The following is an 8152-nucleotide window of genomic DNA, read 5'->3' on the forward strand; positions in this document are numbered from 1 at the left end:
CCCAGGCTTAGAAACTTGTAAGAAGAATTTTAAAAAATCAGACCAGATACTACTCAGCTGCTGCTAGCAAACTAGCAGGCTCTTCCTCTCCATGATTCATATTTCACAAACTCTCAAGTTAAACTAACTTGGAGCTGGTCTGGAATCCACTTTTGGAGGTGAGGAGAGCAAACCATATGTTGTGGTTCGGGTGTAACAATAAACTATGGTTTGTTGAAAAAGCAGATGTATGTAATTATGTAGCTGAGTGTAAGAAGAAGAAGAAGGGGGGAAAGAAGCATGCTAATCTGAGACATGTTTCTTAAAGGCCAATCATGGTTTGTCATTATATCTGAAGCATGATTGTATTGTTGTGATAAGGATTACCTGAAGTTTGCTGTACAGGTGGCCTTTCATAGGTACATGACAATAAATTGAACGCATAATCAAAGTGGCAAACTGTTGCTACATAATCTGACTTCCATTCTGAATACAAAACCAGGATCTTAGATGCCTATTCAGTACCCCCTAAAATAAATTAAATGAGAGAGCCCATCTTATTCATCATTTTGGATGATGAATTTCCTTTGTGACAAGAATAGCAGTCTTATAGCTAGTTAAAAACACCAGTTTTAAAAAAGATGACAAATGTTCATTTAAAGCAGTCCAGTTCTAAACTTCTACCTGAAACATTAAGATAGCTCTCCTTTATGTGTATTTATCTTATGCTCCAAAAAGTATTATATGCATCCATCTATTTAATCCTATGGTAATTGGTCACTTTGAAATCACCCATTCCATGTTGGCAACCTAAGAAATGCTGAACTTGTGCTTCATTAGTTATTTTCTATCTAATTTTACTTTTATTTGTTCCATTATTTAACCCTAACGGTTTTTCTGGTTTTTTTACACACCAAGGAAAAACTGTGATAGAGTACATTATCATAGAAACCATGCTTTTTTGTATTGCAGTTGGAGAACTGACCCGAGGGTTAACAGAACTTTACTTTAAAGTTCTGGTTGCAGAAGCCCATTAGAATAGAATTTTTATTGACCCTGCTGTTGCAAAAATTAGAATTCAGCAGGCTATACTTCACTTATGATGAACAATGTGAAAATCAGATGGCAGTTGTTGAAATGCCCTGCATAATTTTTCAGTAGTTTGATTAAACAGTTTGTTAACATAGCTACACTCTCAATATATTACTAATGGGGGAACCCTTAGATTATGTCAATGTTACAGCTTAGCATAGCCTGGATAGTGCTTTGTGTTATGTCAAAAAAAATTTAAATATTGCTGTGCCATGTAGAATGGATTACAAACAAATGCTGTTTATTTTACCTTTGCTTTTTATCTAAGTTTGATAGATGGTTGGTGAATCTTTATGATGTTGAAGCTGTTAGTGTAGGGCTGTTCCCCTACTGTGATGAACTTTCCCGTATTTTTTTTTTTAAGTTTACCTCCAATAGGTGAGTAGAAGGCATAGGTGAGTGTGAGTTCCTAACTTTGTCTGCTTGGTCTTTATTGAAAGAAAGGCTAATGATGTTTCTAGCAGTTACACCTGGGAACTGCAGCGTCCCAAGTACTTCTCTCATTTCATTGTAACGAGAAAGGCAAAATAAGTCCAAATACACTCTGAAGACATTATTCAGCTACTAGTTGCTCTACTGATGTGTTCTAATGCTAATTCTTCTCATAACAGTTACCTTCTCAAACGAAAGAGAAAGATACTATGGGAGTTATCTGAGCACTTCCAAGATCTTTATAAGTGCCAAATAAAAGGGGCAGGGGACTGATTTTTTTGCCTCTCAATTAATCGTATGGGAAATCCATGGAGATGGAAGAAAGGGACTGCCCAGAGAGCTAGCAATCAAGACTGTGGTGCATCTTTTGACTTCCTATGACATAGACATTGCAGCTTCAGTGGCAATATGAATGGATGTTTCATCTCATAGGATTTGGATCTCTGATGTTTGAATGTATCTTGAGAATTTCCTTGTTTTAGATATTTTAGTAACATAATAATAACATTCAATTTATATACCACCCTTCAGGACAACTTAATGCCCACTCATAGTGGTTTACAAAGTGTGTTATTATTATCCCCACAACAACAATCACCCTGTGAGTGGGTAGTGCGGTGATATCTCTGGAAGAGCAATGACTGGCTCAAGGTCACCCAGCTGGCTTCAAGTAGAGGAGTGGGGAATTAAACCCAGTTCTCCAGATTAGAAAGAAAAGTAGTATTTAAGGATTTACGATGTCTGAATATATAATGCAGGCAAAAATCTTTTTAAACTCAAATGAGAGTAGTTATAATTAAAAAAAAATCCTCCTAAAGCATAAAAAGTGTGCTTAAAAGAGAAAATTAATACTAGTCTCTGGGCCAAGTTTTAGAAATGATATAAAACAGAAGGCTAATTATTTTTTTGGGGGGGGGAATGCTAAGGAGGATGGTTTAGATAGACCAACCGACCATGTATACCCTCCCCCATGCACCAATCTCACATAGAGAATAGAAATAAAAATAGGACAACAATAGTGGAGTTCTATACATAAGTATCTATTAAAGGTTTCTAAGTATCTAAAAATAAGTCCATGCACAACTGTCATCTATGTGCCATACATTTAAACATGAGTAAGTTTGTAAGATCCTCAATACATTGGATTATGGAAGGTGGGCATCTCTCTCTCCAGTGTTGTTAGTATAAGTCTTTTGACCGCAGTAAGGTAACAGAAAGTCCATTTTCATTTATTATCAGTTCACCTCAAAGCAACACGTGAGTAATTTAAAAGTATATAAGAATCCTTAAACATCAGTGAATAGTCTAACACAAAGTTAATATGATAATTACTTCCTTCCAAAAAGACCAAATTACTGGACATTCCCAAAGCATATATTTAAGAGACATTTTCAGTAAGTAACAATGCCAGGAATTAGACAGTCCTTTAGTAAAATATCCAATATATCCTAAACATATTTTTTGCTGTATAAGTCACAGTTTAAGATCCATGGAAAAAACAAGTATTAAGTTTAAGGTCATATCTCATTGTATATTTTATTTTCTGTTGTAACCCACCCTGAGCCCACTTGCAGGGAGGGCGGGATATAACTATAATAAATAATAATACTAGTAATTGCTTGGGCAAAAATTGGGTGATCTAGTTTCTTACTCCATTCATTCCTGAGGCTCTGCATATCATGTTTATTAATTGTGGCTGCCTACAGTTGATCTTGCTACCAAGATAGGTCATTTTGTCCTAATAACCAGCTACTTCAGATTCTGATCAGCGGCACAGCCGTGGACATTGGCATGGCACCACAATATGCCAACATTTTCAGAGCTTTCTAAGCTCTCACCTGTTAATATCCCTCCTGTACTTGACATTTACTTACGACATTTTTATCATCCGGAAACATGGGAAAGAAGCCCTGGAGGAATTTCACCAAGCCTTCCACCCCACCATCAACCATGATTCAATCCACACAGGAAGTACACTTTCTAGACACCATAGTACAAATACACAATAAAAGCTTAAGAACCACCTTATAATGGAAACATACTGATCAGAAAATACATCCATATTCCTCTAATCATCATCCTAAACGCACCATCATAAACACATTAAGCACACCAGAAGCTTCAAGGGCAGACTACAATGTGATACTTCTGAACTTGAGTTTATTCACAAGCCAAGAACAATGAACCCCCGAGGCTGAATAGAAACATAGGATTCTTATATCAGAGGCTAATTTCTGCTCTGATCAAGAAGCATTGCACCTTTACATCCCGACTCCCTTCTTTGCTTCACTCCTCCCACATCCTAACCGGGATATAAAGCCTCAGAGATATCCACTCCTACTTGTTACTGAAGAAGAGAGCTTTAGTTCTTGAAAGCTTATACCCTAAACATCTTGTTGGACTTTAAGGTACCACTGGACTCAAATGCTGCAGACCAACATGGTTACCCACCTGAACTTAACTACTCATATTTATATTTGAGTGATGTAATATTGTTTGCCGCAATTCAAGTAGACTGTGGCTTGGATTGAGAAGTATACAAGCAGAAACATGAGTAGATCTATTATCATTCTGCTTGTGCAACACTTTTTTCTTCCTTATATATTATCCAGAAATTGCAGAAATGGAAAATGGGGATACAATATATTTGATTTACCACAATTGGCTACAGCAGGCTTTTCCTTGTGTTTCTGCTTGCACAAGAGCTCTATTGCAAGTGGAAATCTTGCTCTGGAGCCAACCCTATATTTATTATTCCTAATCTCACTCTTCTGTTTTCTTCTGCAAACAAATGTTCATACTTATTTTTCCTTTCCCTTGTGACCTCCTGTCTCCCCAAGCTTCAGAGATGTATCTATATAAATATAAATTAGTGGTGGAGGTTAGAATGAGAGTGCTTTAAAGAGATTTATGAGGTTCTGATGAATAAAGTTTTATTATGTATGGAGAGCAATGGCTATCTTCTAATAGCCATTCTGATAGCATAGCTCTATGCTAGTCATAGTCAGTAATACATCCTATTAATCTGATTAGCTTTGGTGTGAAATTAACAATTCACATTGACTAATATAATGTCAAAAGAATGAGCCACCAGCATTTGAGGAACAAGAAATTTAATTTGAAGAATGTTATGTCTCTTGCAGACCGTAATTTTAGTTAATACTTTTTACAAATTATTCATTGAAGGAAAAAACATTTTAGGTTATTAATTTGCTGCCAGCTTCAATAATAACTTATGACTTGCAGGGAACAATTCTTCTTTGGACAAATACATTCAGTTGATTATGTATGTTAGCTTTTGTATCCCAAAACTTTTTTGGTAACAAATAACATAGCATATAATGTCAAACTCTTAATGGGTCCTAAAGAAGTCAATATGGCCATTTCTTTTAAAGTTTTCTTTATTTCCTTGGCTACCAGTTGTCTGGAGTTTCATTCAGTCTGCTTCATTTTTATTGCTGTCATTGATATTTCTTTTGTTTTTGCTTTTGTGACATCCACCCTTTACAGTGCAATCCTAACGAAAGTTAGACTCTTTTGAGCCCGCTCACTTCTGTAGAAAGGTGTAACTCTGCTTAGGACTTTATTTAGGTCTTTGATATGTGAGTGTGCCATCAAGTTGCCTCCCACCTATGGCAACCCTATGAATGAAAGTCATCCAGAACATCTTATCATTAACAGACTTTCTCAGATCTTGCAAACTTGAGGATGTGGATTCTTTTATTGAGTCAATCCATCTCATTTTAGGTATTTCTTTTTTCTACTACCTTCCTGTCCGAGGCCCACCCGTGGCCCCCGGACGAGCAGCCCCCAGGGCCTTCCCCCAGCCCCACTCACCACAGCGAGGCCAGGCCAGGGGCGGCCGAGGGAGTGGCCGCGGCAGAGGCCACAGGAACGGTGGCCATGGTGGCAGGGCCCGGGGCCAAGGCGGGCACCACTCGGCACATTCGGCTGCTGGGGCTGTGGCGGCGGCGGCAGCATCCCACCAGGCTGCAGAGCAGCGAGGAGGCGTGGCAGTGTGGCGCAGCCTTCGAGCGGCCCACAGAGCAGCGGACCCGGCCTGCACAACCTGCAGCCGCACCGACCACGCCCAGGCCCACGATGCTGGGCTTAGGGCAGGGCCTGCCCCAGCCGCCCAGGAGACGGCAGGCGATTGGGTCGAGGGAGGGGCTGCTTGGGCAAGCGCACAGGGGAGGGGGAGGCAGCCAGGTGGAGGGGAGCCTAGGCTGGGTCAGCAGCATAGGGCAAGGTGGAGCCCAGGCCTCTGGCCCCACCTGCTCCAGGTAGTGAGCCTGGCCATGGGGGCAGGGTCCGGGGGCAGAGGTGGAGTTAGGAATGGGGGGGAAGTATAAAGGAGGGCTCTAGAACCCAGGACGAGGAGGAGAGTTGTGGCAAAGGGGAGTAATCTGTCTCTGTGGTGAAGAAGCAGCTATCCCAAGGCGACCAGGGCAGCCAGACCCAGCACCTATCCTATTTCTGAGGCCTTTTGGGGAGGAGCCCTCACCTGACACAGGCCTGGGAGACCCAGCCGACCCTGCTGCTGACATCAGGAAAGGAGGCGGACCCGTCCGGAGGAGGCCAGGATGGCCACCCCTACCCCGCCAGTGCTAGTGGCCCCGCCTGATCCTGACACTTCCACTTTGCATGGCATTATTGACTTTTCCAGAGAGTCTTGTCTTCTCATGATTTGACTAAAGTATGATAGCCTAAGTCCTGTGTGCATTTTGTCTCTGATCTGCATCCCACCTCTCTCTCTCTCTCTCTCTGTCAGACTAAGTTTGAATTTATGCATTGGTTTGGGCATGCTCCTTTTTTTATAGTGTCTGGGTCGCTGAAGGGTTTTTTAAAAATACTGTTTGGTTGCTGATTATAATTTGGTCACAACTTTAGGTGTTGGCAGTTTTGGCATTGGACACATATTTGGGGGGGGGGGGGTGGCCTATGGGCACTGTTTCTCCATAGCTGTAGATCTCTTTAAGGGATCTTCAGAATGATGCATGGCAGGGACAAGCCCAACTTGAGGTCTGTTGGGGCATGCTCACTCCTAGGTGGCAGGGGAACGATGCAGAGGTTTTCTCCCATGTGGAATCTTACTGTCATCCCACAGTGCCCCCTCCCCCAGCACATGGGATGAGAGGATGAGGGGTTCATAGGTTGGCAGGTGGGTCAGCTGATCCTTGGATCCAAGCCCCATGGATCCATACAGTTGTGACTTTTTAAACACCATCTAGTGCCTCTGTGTTTTCTGTTGCATTGCTCTCACCACTCATCCCTCAAGCTGGCCCTGCAAAATACATCATCTGTGAGGCATTAATGCTGTACAGAAGATACCCGTAGTGCACATTTGTTTCTGTGGTATCATATTAATAAAACTACCAGCCCATTGTTTTTCCCTTTCTGGATGTAAAGTACTGAACATGTGGGGCTTGCCAAACTAGTACTTTTAAGCCCCATTGCTTTCAGTGAGAGTTAAATTCTTGTTTAAATAATTCCCATTGAAATCCAGGAGCCTTATAGAACTTCCTTTTGGCTGGACTCTCCCTGATAGATATGGATATATTTGTAAATAAGTGAATGCTCCAAGGCTAATTCAGAACTAGCTTGAGGAGCATTTTTGGATGAGTATTTCGTAAAGGCTTATGTGTTCTCCAAGGATTCTCTCTCAGCATGCCACATTACTGTGCTATAATTGTCTGTTGGGAATTTCAGTTCAGTTTCACTTGTCTGTACCCACCCTGCAGTTCCAGTCATGACAAGGAGTTCACTATCGCATACTCTATCCATCTACCTCAACAGCATCCTGATACCAAATCCATACAAACAACAGCAAGATGAAACACCATAAAGATCAAAAACTCTTTGGAATGATATGGTCTGGCAACCCCCCCTGAATGCAGACTTGAAAGGGCTAGATCCCATCCTATAGATAACCTGTTCCAGAATGTTGGAGTAAAAATGAAAAAAAAAAACCCTAGAAGGAGCTGCCACAGATCAAATCACTTGGGCTGACATTCCATCCATCCATCCATCCATCCATCCATCCATCCATCCATCCATCCATCCATCAATTCTTATACTGCTTCTCTTCAGTTAAGATCTCGAAGCAGTTCACAACAATTACAGTGGTTAAAAACAGTACAAAATATAATATTCAATAAAATCACAATAAAACAGCCTATTACAAATAATTAAACACTCTAGTCCCAACCCCAGTCTATAAAATCCTGTGAATAACATAAAAATTGCAGGTAGATAAAAATGTACAGCAATTTGCTTTACCTCACAAAAGAATATTAGATATCAAAAACAGGCTGGTATAGTTCTGCCTTACAGAGTTTCTGAAACATCAACAGGTCCTGCTGAGCACAAGTGTCTTCCGACAGTGGGAGGTTGCCACAATTGTAAAGGCCCTCATGCATGAATGACTCATGCATGACTCATGCACAGACTCATAAAGGCCCTTAGACTACTGGTTCATAAAACAGCAAACCATTGTGGACTAGAAAAGCTCTTATGTAAATTAGGAAATATTGAATTTTACTGAAAATTATCATAGCATTAATGAGAGGGGCAAGTCTAATATCCATTAAAAAAGTCAGGCGATCAGAAAGAAAGTTAGTGACTGGTGAATATATTCTTATTTTTCAGG

This window comes from Eublepharis macularius, chromosome 4 (assembly GCF_028583425.1).
Source record: "Eublepharis macularius isolate TG4126 chromosome 4, MPM_Emac_v1.0, whole genome shotgun sequence".
Taxonomy (NCBI): domain Eukaryota; kingdom Metazoa; phylum Chordata; class Lepidosauria; order Squamata; family Eublepharidae; genus Eublepharis; species Eublepharis macularius.